Genomic DNA, 16,610 nt, shown 5'->3' with positions numbered 1-16,610 from the left:
ATCCAACCTACCTTCCTCCTCCTATTTTCCCCACAACAACAACCCTGTAAGGTGAGTTGGGCTGAGAGAGAATGAGCCAAATCACCCAGGCGGCTTTCGTGGCTAAGGCTAAAAAAGTTCACAAGATCCAATCTAGGTCGATCACCAGGACCAGAGGTTTTTGTTTTGCTCCAGTATGAGTCAACTCGGAAGACTAAACCTCTGATCCTGGTGACCGACCCAAATTGGATCCTGTAACATTATCCTGGGACATGTATATTCACCTTCATTTGTTAAAAAAAAAAAAAAAGTCTGTACTATACTGAAATAGAGATAAGGAATTTTTTTTGAAAAAGTTGAAAACTTTTAAATGCTTTATTTTAGAATAATAATTTAAGACCCTAGTCCTCATACACTGCTTTATTCCTCACAAAGGCCTTTGATTACTTGTAATACATTTATGCACGGTATCCTAGCACTGATCCTCTACATCAGGGGTGTCAAATTCAAGGCCCAGGGGCAGGATTTGGCCTGTGAGGCTACCCTGAAAACAGAAAAGGACTGGCCCACGGTGCCTCTGCCAGTGAAAACGGAGCTCTGTTTTCTCTGGCAGAGGGTTAAAGGAGGCCATTGCAGTTGAAAAAGAAGCTTGTGAGGGCTGCAGGTGGCCCTCCCGAGCTTCATTTTCGCTGGCAGAGGGTTGCAGGAGGCTGTCGCAGCCAAAAACAGAGCCCGAGAGCCCATTTTTGCTGGCAGAGCGCTCGGGCCATCACAGGCACCCCCAACACGAGTGATGTCAACAAGCTGGCCATGCCCACCCTGACCACGCCCATCCCAGCTCCCCAAGGTCAAACACAACCCTGATGCGGCCCTCAAGGAAATGAATTTTGACACCCCTGCTCTACATCAAGGAATAACATTTGAAAGACGTCTCAACTCAAACAAACCTTCAGTCGCCACAAGTCTCAGAAACAGGCAGGAGAATTAGCATGAGTTCAGAAAATGAGACTGAACAAAATCTGAAGGCAATCTATTGTTCCTAACTATCTTCAGCATTTTTAAATATAATATCTAAGAGCAGAATATGCATGTCTGCTCTCTTTTCTTCTTAGACTTTTTTTTTAGCCAAACTTACAAATCTGATATTTCAGGTATTTATAGTTCCATTATGTATTACTTGCAAGGCATTTCACAGGATTATTGATGCTCAAAAGTGAGATATAAATAATAATCATTCTTAAAAACAGATATGTATGCTAATGGTTCCACTCAATATAATCAGCTTCATGCAAGAGGCCACCTAAAGAGGCTCAAAGACATTATCTTGCTGGTCTCACCAGATTTGCATACATAACCACAAATGAGATGTGAAAGAGAATAAATTCAGAGCTAGACTGAAAAAAGTTGTTTGGCTGGTTAACACCAAATTATACCCAATGTTCAATCCTAGTCATGGTTATTAACTACCAGGCCATATTCTAAATCTGTCTGATTTCAGCCTGATGTCTATCCTTCATTCTCTCTCCAGGCTCTAGTCTTTCCTTCCAATCTAAGGTAAAATACTTTTGAAAGAGTTAATTATTGACCATTCTTAGTGACAATCTGCTGCTTCAGAAGAAAGAAAAGAACTGCATCAGGCCAAAGAGACCACTTACAACACAAGGGTCAAAATCACGGCGTCACATTGTCATCATGTGACATTTGGTAGTTTCCTTCGCGAAGCTGGGGTGGGCATGGCCTGCACGACACATCTGGTCTGCGGACCGCCAGTTTGACACCCCTGATTTAGAAGGACCCATGTAGGCAGCTCTCAGTAGAGTTCCAGCTGAATCTAAGTAGAGTTATTGGACAGTTCTTCCTCACCAGTTCAAATAATCATTACTTGAATAGCTTAACCAAAGAAGGTGGGGAAAGGAGAAAATAAGTGGCAAGGCATTTAATTTGATTTAATATATTCTGACGTAATTTGGTATTTATACTAGTTCAGCACCTAGAAATCAACTTGCATTATTTAAAAATGAAACATTTGAGAGTAGTGAATCACTACAGAAAAGGCGCATTTTGTTTTAAGGAGAAAAGCGGCAATTCAGTGTTCTGTATTAATTGCTGTATACACACATCACATATAACTGGAAAAAAAACCTTGAGTTTTGAAATAAGAGTCACACCCAAGCTACATTAGTTTGCATCTGGATGCAGCATTCTACTGATGTCATAATTCACAAATAAACATGGATTTTGTTATGTTCTGGGCGAAGAATGGAGGCGAGGCCAGATTGATTTCTAACAGTTCTTTATTCAACACTGCCTGTGAGGCAACCACACTGACTGGCTCCTTTTATGTGCAACTGAACAGCCAAATAACCAATTAGGACAGAGTATTTTCCCACTCCCAACAGAAGACCAGAATGAGAACTTCAATTGATAACTATACACTATATACAATACAAAACACTTTATATAGCAGACCGGACTGCCATTCTCTGTGGTATTGTGTCTCTCTAAAATAAGAAATCAATTGGGTAACTAATCCTTTGGATAAAACTAATTATTTCATTCAGGTTAGGGTTAGGGTGGTACAAGAATTAGATATACCACTTTCAATAATTATATGTTGATTAAAATATTTTAAACTATGACAGCTTGAGAAGCCAAACTTGGGGGATTACTGTTATTATCTATAGAGGTGTAGGACCATAATAAATTTTGATTTGATTACTGTTATTATGGCTTTTTAGCATACCTTTGCTAACAAAAATTTTCACTATAATACATGAAACCAGCCAAGATTTTATACTAATATGGCAGCAATTGTATTCTACTCCATTCAGTACTTAACCTATTAAAACTGAAGGATTTGTCTTAAAAGCACTATACATTTTGTTCCTGTTTGATTGTACTGCTGGTAATAATATCATAACTGCAATAGCTAAGATTTGAGGGATTAATTCCAAGCACATTTATGAATTGCTTAAATCCAGTAAAAGCCTCCTCTGAAGAACCGTATTTTTCGCACTGTAAGACGAACTTTCCCCCCCAAAAAATAGTGGGTGGAAATGTCTGTGCGTCTTATAGAGCGAATGTTGCTGAAGCCCCCTCCCCAGCCCCCCAGCCCGTCTCCCGGAATACTGATGATCAACTATTCCAGGCTGCAGGGATCGCTGCCACCCATCACCTTTGCCTATTTTTGCACCCCATTTTCAGCCTCTGAATGCCCCATGTTTGGTCTCTTCACATCCCATTTTTGGCCCATTCCAGGTGGCCCTGGAATGGGCTGAAAACGGAGCACACGGAGGCTGAAAAAGGGGCACGTGGAGGCAGCGACCCCCACAGCCTGGAACAGCTCATTGGCTGTATTCCAGGAAGCCAATCCAACCACCAATCAGCTGTTTGTGCTAAATCAGGCTGGGCTGAAGCTGACCAGGCTGTTTGCTATTTGCTGCAAGGAGGCAAATTGCTGGGAGGCAGATTTTTTTCTTGTTTTCCTCCCCAAAAGCTAGGTCTGGAGCGACTTATAGTGCAAAAAATATGGTAAATTATATAAATTAATATAAACTATTATGTGTATATGAAAATTTGGGGGAGAAGCTCTATAATTTGTTAAGACACAATTATTCTCCTTTCAAAAACCTAAACGAAAGGCATTGAGCAACTCTACAACAGGATAAAACTTCTGCCCCACAAAATTAGGTCTGGCAGAACCCAGACCTAATACAACATTTGTGAAGAGGCACTAACAAACACTGCAGTCAGTCTTAGAAAACTATAAAAATATTGTAGTTATGCCTATTAGGATTCCCAAATACTATTGCTACTAGATACTATAATTGCATTTGAACGGGGGGTTTTGAGTGGCAATTGTGTAACTGCAAAAAGTATACTTTTATCTTTCTGAAAAAGCCTTTGCATATGTCACCATTTATAATATTTCTATGTTTAGTTTTATAAATGAACTAGCTGAACATTTACTTCTCTTGAAATTTTATTTCATCCCAATTTTTTTCATAATTATTTTATCCAAACCAATAAACAATTGAAGAATTCAAGGCTTAAGTTTAAATCTTAAATGTTAATATTATTTTTGTTGTTTGTTACTCAGTTCCCCTTCTTTTTCTTTTCCCTCTCTCTTACTCTGAACATATTCAAAAGCCATTTTATTTTTCTCAACTTCTCTCTCCTCTCTCAACTCAGCCAAACTTTTAATTTTCCTGACATTCCACAAATCCAGAATGCCTATATGCATATTTATTGATCAGTTAATCCTCATTCTACCTCCTATATGGTTTTTGTTCAATAATCAGTAGTCTTTTGATGTCGCCACATTGGCATCTTCCTGTCTCCCAGCTGTGATACCAGCTGCTACTGTTACTGATACTTCTTGAAGTTCGGCAACGAAGACTGCATGATAGAAGAAATTGTTATGTGCTACCTCAAAAAAACACCAAACTCATTCAAGGACGACATATCAAATGGCTACTTTTGAAGAAATAGCCAATTTCCTAATTGTGACTCTTTCTATTCTGATAAATACTGAGTGACATTAGAATTGGGGTGGGCACTCAGAGTCAAAACAATTCTGAATGCAACCAATGGGCTGCATGCTGGTGATTGGCTGCCAACAGCGTTATATTTCTTCCAGCTGGGCATAGGTGCTGAAGGACAGTAAATGTACTTCATAGATATGCAAGGAGAAATTCTTCCTGTTGCTCCAGAATCTATTTATTGGCTGTTACTCACAAACATAATCTCTTTTCCAGGAATACTAATTCACAGCCCACTTCTTTAGACATTGGAATCCTATCCTGCTGAAAGGCCCTACAAATTTGTTTCTAGATAATTGGTTATGAAAACATGTCCTACTAAAGAGGAGATAATCCTTCAATGATCATTTGTAACATGGAACAAACACAAGGAGACATTTCAGGACATCATGATGAACTGAGTAAGGTACCTCCAACTTAGTCTTCAAGTAGTGATACTCTATTGTTATGGTATTAAGATGGCCTGGTTTGTGAAATCCCAGGCAGTTTACACCCAGGCAAAAGAGATGAGAAAAGGTCTTCTTTCAAATCTGGTACGGTTGGAATGTAATTGACAAAGCATGTAGGTTGACACATGTGATTGATGCTTATGAATACCATTCAACACATATACACATTACAAATTAATAGTATCACATCCCATGATGCTTTTTCTGCACAGGAACAAAAAAAATAGAATTTTAAAAAATATTCTTGTTTGAAGTGGGCTAAAATAGGAGCTTTTCCTAATTATTATTCTAGGTTTATCCCAATCACCAGATTTTTAATGTAAACAGCAGCTGAGGGCAAACAGTGAGAACAAAAATAATGCTGCTTGTTTATTTATTTTATTTTGGCACAGTCCAACGCCAGAGCAATTCTGGCCAGTTCACAATTTAGAACAGAATAGTTATGGTTGACAATCAGCCACATGTTCAGACTGGCATTTTTATTTACCTACTGAGTTCTTCCCAAGGACCTGGGAGAGTCAGAAGTTGGTGCTTGATGGTGTTGAAAGTAACGTCACAGGATGTAAGCTCTTCCAAGTAAAGCTGCTTTTTGCAATTCATTGATGGTAATTTTGTCAACGCAGATGGTGTTCAAGTGATGCTCCAGATGTTTTGGAATTGCACCTAAGGTATCTATTACTTTCAGTACTCCTTTGCTTTCTTTTGCCACTATCATTCTACTTCTATTTGCAGGTCTTTCTATTTTGTGATTTTCTCCAGTTCTTTGTCTTCTGTTATGCTATCTCCAGGTACTGCCAGATCCATTATCCAAATTTTTTTGTCTTTCTTTTCAATGATTTTGTCTGGCAATGATTTTGTCTCTTTGAATTCTAAAATCCCAGGGCATTTTAGTTTCATTATTAGTTCCTGCTTGCAGGCAAATGGTATTTCCTGCAATTATTCCAATGCATAATTGTTGCTAATTTATCATGCTGTTGTTTGTAGTCTGTCTGTATTATCTTTCTGCAGCAGCTAACTGGGTAGTCCATTGTTTCTTCAACTTCTTTGCAGAGGCTGTCTTCTCAATTAATGCTTTGTCATGGCCCTGTTGGATTGCAGTTCAGAGGAGGAAGAGGAGTCAGAACCAGGACCATCCGATGGAGATGCCACATCTCCCCTGGAACATCAAGAGAATCCAGGTGCTGAGAATGATGCTGTCTCAGATCCAGGGTGGATAAAAATAGATGATTTTTTTAAAAAAATTAATTAATCAGATTTTTAAATTTTAAATTGGATTTTTTATTTAAATCACATTTTTAAAATTTTTATCAAATTTATTTTAATAAAATGCTTTTGGAGTAAAAAATCTATCTAAAGATAGTTTTCTATTTAAGATATATTAATAATTTAGTTTATTGAGCATGAAATGGATCTTAGTTATGTAGTATGAGGCTGTATATTCTGCAATATTTACATTTTTGGTAAACTCATTCAATGAATCCAAGCTCTACAAGCTGAGATAATATGCACTGCATTGATGCATTCACACAATTTCATAGTAACCATGAGATAAATCATAAAACAAAGTTCAGGAATATTCCTTTATCCCATTGTTTTGCAAATCTATGTACACTACAAACAGTATGATTGTTTGAAGAGAAATGCATCTGTACCACCAGGCTCTAATTGTGAGGAAGAAGGGCAAGTAGTAAAAATGAAAGTGAAACTTTCTAAGCAGCTTATAAATATAATATTAAAGAGCACCTATCATTTCAGATCCATCATGGCAGCGCCTGTTAGCGGGGATCCACTTATCTGCTGCCTGCCACGTCCCTCACCTTGTTGTGTCACTGCCACATCACCAGCAGTCCCACTAAAGGGAATGGGACTGGTGGTGAGTCAACAGCGGGTCAGAGGAGGAGCCACTACGGGACAGAGATGACAGTTGCTCTTTAAAATTATGATTTAAATCAAATCCGCCTTGCCCAGACCCTCCTGGCATTGAGGGAGGTGGTCAACTGGACTGGGAGCTGCCTGCCTTCATGAATGCAGGGGATGCAGATGGGCTGCAGCTGTCAACATTCCAACTGACAAAACCAATCAAAGCAACCACAGCTGAGACAATCTATTCTCTTAATGCAAAACTTTATTGAGTACATCATATTGGCAAAGATGAGGGCAAAACCAGATCTAATCATTTCCTGTGCAAACCCACATAGTTAAGATTCAGGTACGCCCTCCCCCTATTAGACCGGATCACATTGTCCAATGGACTCTCCTGGTACTGTTGTGAGAAAATCTTTTGGCTCTGGTACACACCTGCCGAAATGTCCTTTGTTGTCATCTTAAAGTCTGGAACCTAAGTTCTATCTACCTCTCCCCCCCCCCCAGTTCAAGCTGAGAAGTAATAATAGTTGCAACAACAAAAGCACCTTTTGAAACTTGATAGCAGCAATGAAAGACAACAGATCTCCTCTGACAAGAAACAGCTGCCTCCCCCACCCAATCCGCTGGTGCAGGGAATGGAGTGAAGGGAAGCTCAGAGGTCTGCGAGGCTGCTCATGAGGAGACTGCCCCACCCTCCTCACAAGGAACATGTGGCTCAGGGTAATTTAACCAGAGATTGGGGTGCAGTGTGTTTGTTGGGAACAACCATTTGTCTTGGCATGCACTCCCCTGACTTTTGTAAACCCTGACTCATGGTCTTCTTGTGTTTCAGCCTTTGGATTTCCATACCTTGCTTTGCAGATTGACTCTGGACTGTGGCATACAGATCTTGTTTTGCAAACTCTGCACCTGGCTTGTGGACCTAACACTTTCTTCCTGTTTGGGGGCTTGGTTCTAGTGACTAGTGGACCCAGCTGGTGGGACTGGGTTACATTGACTATGGGTGGTTGTTTTGTGGGAAAGAGTGGAGTTTTACCAATTACCCATGGATGGCCATCGTTCGTGGTTTAGCAAATCAATAAGAAATTTTATTAGTGCCTACGAAACCTGAATCAGGATAGACTTGGTAATGTGCAGATAAGAATTAGACCCAAAGGTGCTTTTTCAGGAGGCAACTGGACTTTCTTGTTTTGTCTTTGAAGACGTTTCACTTCTCATCCAAGAAGCTTCTTCAGCTTTGACAGGATAGTGGGGAATGGAAGGATTTATATTCCTTGCAGACAGATGGTCATTTGCATCCTTTTAGAGGGTTGTTGAGACACTTGGAAGTTTATCTGCATCCTCAGGGTCACCCGAGTAGTGCTCCTGATTCCTGTAGTCTGCAGTTTTTTCTCTGGAAATCCATTCCTATTCCCACACCATTCAAGGGTGTTCATCCCAAACTGTATATCTAAAAGTCTGTAGAGTTTCTCAGTTATCCAGGTCATGGTTGTCCCAAAGGTGCTTTTTCAGAAGGCAACCTGAAAATGGATTTGAAGCAAAATGTCTTCAAAGAAAAAAGGGATAGTCCAGTTGTCTCCTGAAAAAGCACCTTTGGGACAACCATGACCTGAATGACTGAGAATCTCTACAGACTATAAGAATTAAACCTTCTATCTCTTTCTTCAACTTTTCTGCTCTTAGCCATTGCCTAGTCTTTTAGATGTTTATTTTGTCTGCTAGTTTATTATCATTATGGCTGATCTGTCAGCCAATTGTTTAGATTGGTTTTAGCATTTTTATCCATCTTTCAAGTCCTTCTCAAGGACCTGGGAGAGACAGATGTTGTTGATGTTTTAAAGGTATTGTTGCAGGATGTAAACTCTTCCAAATAAAGCTGCCTTTTGGAATTGACTGATGGTGATTTTATCAATGCCAGTTGTGTTCAAGCGGTGCTTGAGAAGTTTTGGGATTGCACCTAAGGTGCTTATTGCTATTGTTGCTATCTTTGCTTTCTTGTGCCACAATTATTCTACTTCTATTTGTAGGTCTTTGCATTTCCTTCTCTTCTGTTCTGCAGTCTCCAGGTATTACAAGGTCCACTATCTAGACATTTATTTATTTTTCTTATAGATGATTGTTAAGTCTCGGGTGCCATTTTTATTATTATTTCTATGCTTCCCAACTCTGAACAACTCTGAGTAACTCAACACAATCAAAAATATTGCAATGAAATCAATGAAAAATGACAGTTAAAAATAAAAGATGGCGTATATCCGTGATGGCGATGGCACATGTGCTAGAGGTGGCCCGCAGAGACCTCTCTGCAGGCACGTGCACCATCGCCAGCTGCTCTTCTGGTTTCCAGCATGCACCTGCACACCGACCAGCTGGTCTTCCAGTGCTCTGGTGCGTGTGTGCGTGCGTTCTGGTTTAGGCACTCGGTGCCGAAAAGGTTCACCATCACTTCCATATATGATGCAATGAGGGGTGTCACTTTCCCCTGCCAAAGGCCGCCTGGGTGAAGAGTCAGGTCATTATAGTTCTTTTAAATTTCAGCATAAATAAGAATGAGATAATGTAGCTTCCTCAGTTTTTGACTAGGGCAACAAGCAGATAGGATGGTAAGTCATACCAAATTCTACCAACTGGAAAAATTACCAAAGTCATTAAAACATTACTTGCAACAGCAGTGCAACAGTTAAGCATGCTTTTTGAAGAATGGATGCAAAACCAGAAGCCCAGCAAAACAATAACAGCAATAGACTCACTTCAATTAGCCCATAACGGATGTAGCAACTGTAAAAAATATACTTTACTGATGAGTGATTTGACACTTATTTCAAGAAGAATATTGTGCTTAAACTGTTTGCTGTAGAAATTCTAAATTCCACTCCATTCTAATATTGTATACCATAAAGTTATTTACTTCCTCCATTTTACTTTTTCTTATTTATTCTTATGTGTATTTAAACAAGGATGTAAATAACTGGACAAATTTTATAAATATATTTTATAAGTTTAGTTAACACAGTTCAACAGGTTCTATTTAACACCAACTAATGGAAACATTTTCCCGAAAACTGGAACTTTTTCCCTGCCAACTTTTGCACACTTTCATAGTTTAGAGCTTAGATTTTTCCAGTCTTCCTTTAATTAATCTTCTCTATGGAAAAAAAAATGAAGAGAGGCAGTAAAAAAGTTGAAGCAGTTAAGAAGAGAGCCAACATCACCCGGGCTCCTTGTGAAATTTGTAAATTGTGAAATTTGATTTATACTTCAGAGTATATAAAGTGGGGTAGAAACTGCATTCTCCCCACCCCACTCCAATATCCTGTGCTTAATGTTCTTTCCTTTATTATATTGTTGTAAAACTTATTCAATTAAAACTATTATTAATCTTATCATACTAGTGTTCTGAGTGTAAACCTTGATTTTTCTGGTAGCCACAGGCAGAAATCCTGATTTTATATCATATAAATTAGGTAACTGCATGGCAGAAAGGTCTTTTGTAATTTTTAGATCAAATAGTCAAACAAAGAAAAACATTACTAGCCATGCATTTGAGAAACTGATTTCTGACAATCTCATAGTTAGGTCAAGGAAAACCTCAGTAACAATAAAAGTTAAGAGCAATAGAGGGATGCCTGGAAAAGTCATCCAGCAACATCTGGAGCAACATCCATTTTTCTAGACCATACATTCTGTTTCTCTTATGTGTAAAGCCCATTTGACTTTTTGATTATTGTATTTGAAAGATTAAGATGGTATCTTAATACCACACCTCTGGATGAATGTTCTTCTTTAATTGAACGTCCTCTTCTTCAGGAAACCTTTTCTATCTTTTCCTTATTTGTGCAAAAAGCTGAAATAAACAGAATACTAAGATATAAAATTAAGTAAATTTCAAAAAACTTTATTTTAAAAACTGAAAATGTAATTCTTTAATATTAAATAAATAATGTATAGCCACATTTCATTTTTTATAAAATTGTAAAGACTTATAGTATCTACATGTGCAAATGGTACACTGCTGACATGCAGTGTACCATTTATTCCACTGCATGGAATAAATGAGAGTAAACAGAGGCCTGAAGATTAAGAGGCTTGAAGATTCACAGCCACAAACACATTAACTCACTGCCACCACCTTGTTTAAAAAAAATGTTGTTGCTTATTACAGAAAATGAAAGGAGGGAAAATATAATCTATAAGGAAGGATTAGGAATGACATGATAGTTGTCTTCCAGTACTTGAGGGGCTCTCTCAGAGAGGGGGTTGACTTATTCTCCAAAACACTTGAGGGTAGGACAAGACGCAATAGGTGGAAGCTCATTAAAGAGAGATCCTACAAATAGTTCAATAATGCCCATCTTTTCATTCTTTCCAATCCACTGAAATTGGAAAAAATTACATAAACAGGCTTGGAAGTACTGTCTACCAGCACCTCACAGCAGGATAACTCCAAGCACAGAACAGAAATGAGACCAGATTTGAAGTGATGGTAGAAACAAGCAAAAGAAAAACATGATTTCAAGGATGAATAAGGTGCTTTCTAAAAAAAGAAATAGTGGACTGAAGATGGCTTCACAAGAAGTGGAGCCAGTAACTGCAGTGAAGAATGAAGAGCCTGCAAATAGACCAGTTCTTTGAACCTCTCTCCAGATAAGGAGAGGATTTGAGATTACCCACAAGTGTTTCACACAGCTGCTTCTCATGAGAAGACCACAGATAGTTGTCTCTGGTGGGTTTAGAGGTCTGGGAGATGACAGATTAGCCATCTTGCTCAAACCATAGGGCGGCACCTTTGGAAGGAAACTGTGTTCGCATACTTACTTTTCTAATCACTTTCTGAGAAATTGCTTGCTAACTGTATTTTAGCTATATTAGAAAACTTTGCATTGACAAGTCTGAAAACATGAGGCGAGTTTCCCTTAATCCTTAGGAAAAGGTAAACACGTTTTAAATACAAGTTTATGGACATACACACACAGACACACATACATAGGTACATACAGACATACACAGGCACAGGCACTCAGGTGTGTGTACACATACGTGTGTGTGTGTGTATACCCCACAGACACAAACACATATATTCTTATACACACAGAGACAATAAATGATAGATAGATAGATAGATAGATAGATAGATAGATAGATAGATAGATAGATAGATAGATAGATAGATAGATAGATAGATAGATAGATAGATAGATAGATCGATCTCAGGATATAACTATAATATATAAATTCTGTGACAAAAACTTAGAGACATTAATTATAACTGCAAACCATACTATTCGCCTCGTGTATTTTCTTCATTTCTTCTAATTGTTATTTATGTCCCACCACAAGCCTGTGGCATTACAAACTCTAGCTGACCAAATTATGGAGGCTGAAGCCAAATGCCCCAATTCACTGGCCATTATTTTGGGAGATCTAAACAAGGAAAACTTAAGGAAAGAGCTACCAAAATACTTTCAGCATGTCAATTGTCCTAGAAGCAAGAACACTTTAGACCATTGCTACACAACACTGAAAGATGCTTATCGGTCTTTACCAGGAGCAGCGGTAGGACACTGATCATTGCATGATTGATTGCATTGCATGATTCACCTTGTACCTGCTTACAGACAAAGACTTAAAACCACAAAACCAACAATTAAATCAATGAAGATGACAATGTTCCAGAAAACCCAAAGCTGACAGAAGTCTGCGACTGAGGAGGCAAAGTTAACACTACAGGCTTGTTTTGACTACACTGATTGAAACATTTTTGAAGATACCCCTGCAGACCTGGATGAACTCACAGATCCTGTAACATCATATATCAGCTTCTATGAAGACCTATGTGTACTGACCAGGAACTTGTGAATATACAGTAACAACAAACCTTGGTTCACAGCTAAACTTAAGCAGCTACATCGTTCCAAAGAGGAAGCCTACAGAAAAGGTGATAAAATGCTGTACAATCAGACCAGAAATGTATTAACAAGGGAGTTCAGAGCAAAAGAAAGAAGCTACTCTGAAAAGCTAAAGAATCATTTCTCAACAAATGAACCAGCAAACATGTGGGAAACTCTTAAAAATATCACCGGCTACGGCAAACCTCCTTCCCAGGCTGAAGGAAATCAACAACTGGCAATGACCTGAACGTTTTTTACTGCAGGTTTGAAAGGAAACTACAGCCCCCATCTCCACAACCCCCATCTCAGACACACCAACAACAGCCAAGCCTCCTACAACTGACCCCATCCCATTGGGTTCACAACCCCTAGTGATCATAGAAAAGAAGTGCAAGACCTATTTCACAGACAAAAGCCAGGAAAAGCTTCAGGCCCAGACAAGATAACTCCTTCTTGCTTAAAAGTCTGTGCTGACCAATTGGCCCCCATCTTCACCTGTATCTTCAATAAATTGCTAGAGATGTGCTACGTTCCTTCTTGCTTCAAATGCTCTACTATCATCCCAGTGCCGAAGAAGCCCACCATCAATGACTACAGAATAGTTGCTCTAACATCTGCAATCATGAAAACCTTTGAAAGGCTAGTGCTGTCCCACTTGAAAACCATCACGGATCCGCTGTTAAGATAGCGAGCAAATAGATCAACAGATGATGCTATTAATATGGCTCTGCACTACATCCTACAACATCTTGAATCTCCAAAGACCTACGCAAGAGTCCTCTTTCTAGACTTAGTTTAGCATTCACAACGCACTTGTAAGTGGATCCTAATAAACAGGAAGCAGCAGGAGAAGCTGAATCACATCACATACCTGTACAATTAGCACAGGGCCCCCCCAAGGCTGTGTGATCTCCCCACTTCTCTTCTCTCTGTATACCAATGACTGCATCTCTAACGATCCATCTGTTAAACAAGTGAAATTTGCAGATGACGCAATAGTGATCGGTCTCATTCAAGACAATGATGAATCTGCATACAGACGGAAGAGGTTGAACAACTAGCCTCGTAGTGCGACCGGAACAATCTGTAACCGAACACACTCAAAACCATAGAAATGGTGGTAGACTTTAGGAGAAACCCTTCCATACTTCCACCTCTCACAATTCTAGACAACACAGTTTCAACAGTAGAGACCTTCAAATTTCTAAGTTCTACCATATCGCAAGATCTAAAATAGACAGCTAACATCAAAAACGTCATCAAAAAAGCACAACAAAGAATGTGCCAACTCAGAAAGCTCAAACTGCCCAAGGAGCTGCTGATCCAGTTCTACCGAGGAATTATTGAGTCTGTCATCTGCACCTCTATAACTGTCTGGTTTGGTTCTGCAACCCAACAAGACAGACACAGATTTCAGAGGATAATTATAACTGCAGAAAAAACAATTGCTACCAACCTGCCTTCCATTGAGGACCTGTATACTGCACGAGTCAAAAAGGACTGTGAAAATATTTACAGACCACTCAGATCCTGGACGTAAACTGTTTCAACTCTTACCCTCAAAATGATGCTATAGAGCACTGCACACCTGAACAACTAAATAGAAGAACAGTTTTTCCCCGAACGGCATCACCCTGCTAAACAAATAATTCCCTCAACACTGTCAAACTAGTTACTAAGTCTGCATTACTATTAATCTTCTCATCGTTCTCATCACCCATCTCCTTCCACTTATGACTGTATGACTGTAACTTGTTGCTTCTATCCTTACGATTTATATTGATATTGTTTCCTGATTGCTTATTTGTATCCTATGACTATCATTAAGTATTGTACTTTATGATTCTTGATGAACTTTTATGTACATTGAGAGCACATGCACCAGACAAAAGACAATTTCTTGTGTGTCCAATCACATTTGGCCAATAAAAAATTCTATTCTATTCTATTCTATTCTATTCTATTCTATTCTATTCTAGATAGATAGATCGATCAGGGGTGAAATCTAAAAATTTTCTGTGGGCGTGGCTTAATTGGTAGGCATGGCTTGGTGGTCGGATGACTGGATGTGCGTGGCCAATAACAATAAATAATAAAAATAATAAACAAAGTATACAAAACAACGAGAGGTACCAAAAACCAACTTTCACACTTTACACACACACAACACAACTGACTCACACACAATGTAAAAGCAGCTGCACCTTACAACAAAATGGCCCCTGCAGCAAGCAGGAACCTCACACAGTCACAAAAAGCTCAAAAACCAACTTTTACACTTTACACAAACAGAACACAACAGACTTACACACATACACACACAAAATGCCATATACAGCTTTGAAGGATTTTGTGTATTTGTGTAGTTAGAGTGAAACACTACAGAAATACACCAAATCTCAGAAAGTTGCACAAATATTTTATTTTATTATTTTATTTTATTTATATTTTTTAGATCAGGGGTCTCCAACCTTAGTAACTTTAAGGTTTGTGGACTTCAACTCCCAGAGTTCCTCAGCCAGGAAAGCTGGCTGAGGAACTCTGGGAGTTTAAAACAACAAGCCTTAAAGTTATTAAGGTTGGAGACCCCTGTTTTAGATTAAAAACAGCTAAATTTAAAACTTCCTTAAATTTAAATTGCTGTCTTTAAAAAAAACTCCTTAAAAAACCCCAATTAACTATTTTTTAAAGCTCCCTCCCATTTACTTACCCAATTGGAGGCAGGCAGATTGAGTTGCTCACCAAGGAGATTGATTGCACGCAGGCAAGATTCAGTTGCTGGCTGATGCAACTGATTACAGTAGCCGAAGCAAAGCAAGGCTTAGTGAGCCCGAAAGGAACAGCAATTAGGCAAGTGGGGACGAGGCGATTGGGTGGGCATGGTTGGGGGCTGTTGTAAGAGGTTGTAAAAAAATGATTTTAAATGCCTGTGATGATGAGGCAACTCAGCTGGGATCGCCAGAGGAAAAAAAGATTTTAAAAGTCTCCTCTGATGATCCCAGCTGAAGTTGCCTGATTGCAGCCCAGAACCTCTTAAAAAAATTGTTTTAACAACCTTTTCAACCAACGAGCTTGTAGAAAACATGTTTTTTAAAGATTCTGATGATCAGGCAACTCAACTGGGATCGCCAGAGGAGCCTTTTAAAACCTTTTTCTTTACAATCTCTTCAGCCAAGAGGTTGTTTAAAAAAAAACTTTTAAAGGGTTCTGATGATCCCAGCTGAGCCACGCGATCATCAAAGGCTTTTTTTTTTACTTTTAAAAACATTTTTTCGGCTGAAGAAAAAATGCTTTTAAAAGTTTTTAAAAAACCCTCTGATGATGGCACGACTTAGCTGGGGCAGGGGGTGGGGCTAGGGATTTTTGCTACTGGTTCTCCAAACTACCAGCTGCCATCACTACCAGATCAGGCGATCCGGTCCGAACTGGGAGCATTTCACCCCTGAAATAAGGTAGATAGATAGAGACAGACAGGGGTGATTATAACTTTGATTTTGGAAAGTTATAAATGGACTAACAGTCCAGATGGATTTGAAATAAGATTTTGGAATTAATTACAAGAATCTTTCTCACAAGAAAATGCTTTTGTTTTGAATTATTTTTAAAAACAGCAATAAGATGAGACTGTGAAGATTGGACATTAGAGAGAACTAGAAGGAACCAAAGATTACAATTAAAAGAGAACACATAAACTCAGTTTACAATTTATAGAATGGGGCAAAATATTCTAACCCTGGACATATTGAAAAGCATTTTTGAAAAATGGACTCAGAACGTAATATTAATAGGGTTAGCGAGACTGCTGCCTGTAAGCAGATATTGTGCCTGAAAGATATTATTTACTTTATTTATTTCTATATCAAACTTATTACCCACTCATCTTCCTC

At 38.8% G+C, this 16,610-nt stretch overlaps 1 protein-coding gene across 20 annotated transcripts in view; it reads right to left on the bottom strand.

The window, feature by feature from the left end:
- The window catches only part of CXXC5 (CXXC finger protein 5), a 136,999-nt gene that overhangs the window by 48,553 nt on the left and 71,836 nt on the right, over positions 1-16,610 (bottom strand). For 12 of the 20 annotated variants that reach the window (XR_009154310.1, XR_009154311.1, XM_058176237.1 and 9 more), the window contains one exon: positions 10,599-10,679. The exons of the other annotated variants lie outside the window; for them this stretch is intronic. The gene's annotated coding sequence lies outside the window, so the exon portion shown is untranslated. The remainder of the gene's footprint in view (positions 1-10,598; positions 10,680-16,610) is intronic. 20 annotated transcript variants of the gene reach the window in all.

This window comes from Ahaetulla prasina, chromosome 3 (assembly GCF_028640845.1).
Source record: "Ahaetulla prasina isolate Xishuangbanna chromosome 3, ASM2864084v1, whole genome shotgun sequence".
Classification (NCBI taxonomy): Eukaryota; Metazoa; Chordata; class Lepidosauria; order Squamata; family Colubridae; genus Ahaetulla; species Ahaetulla prasina.
The sequence above is the reverse complement of the archived record's forward strand: the minus strand, read 5'-3'. Positions and strand labels throughout refer to the sequence as shown.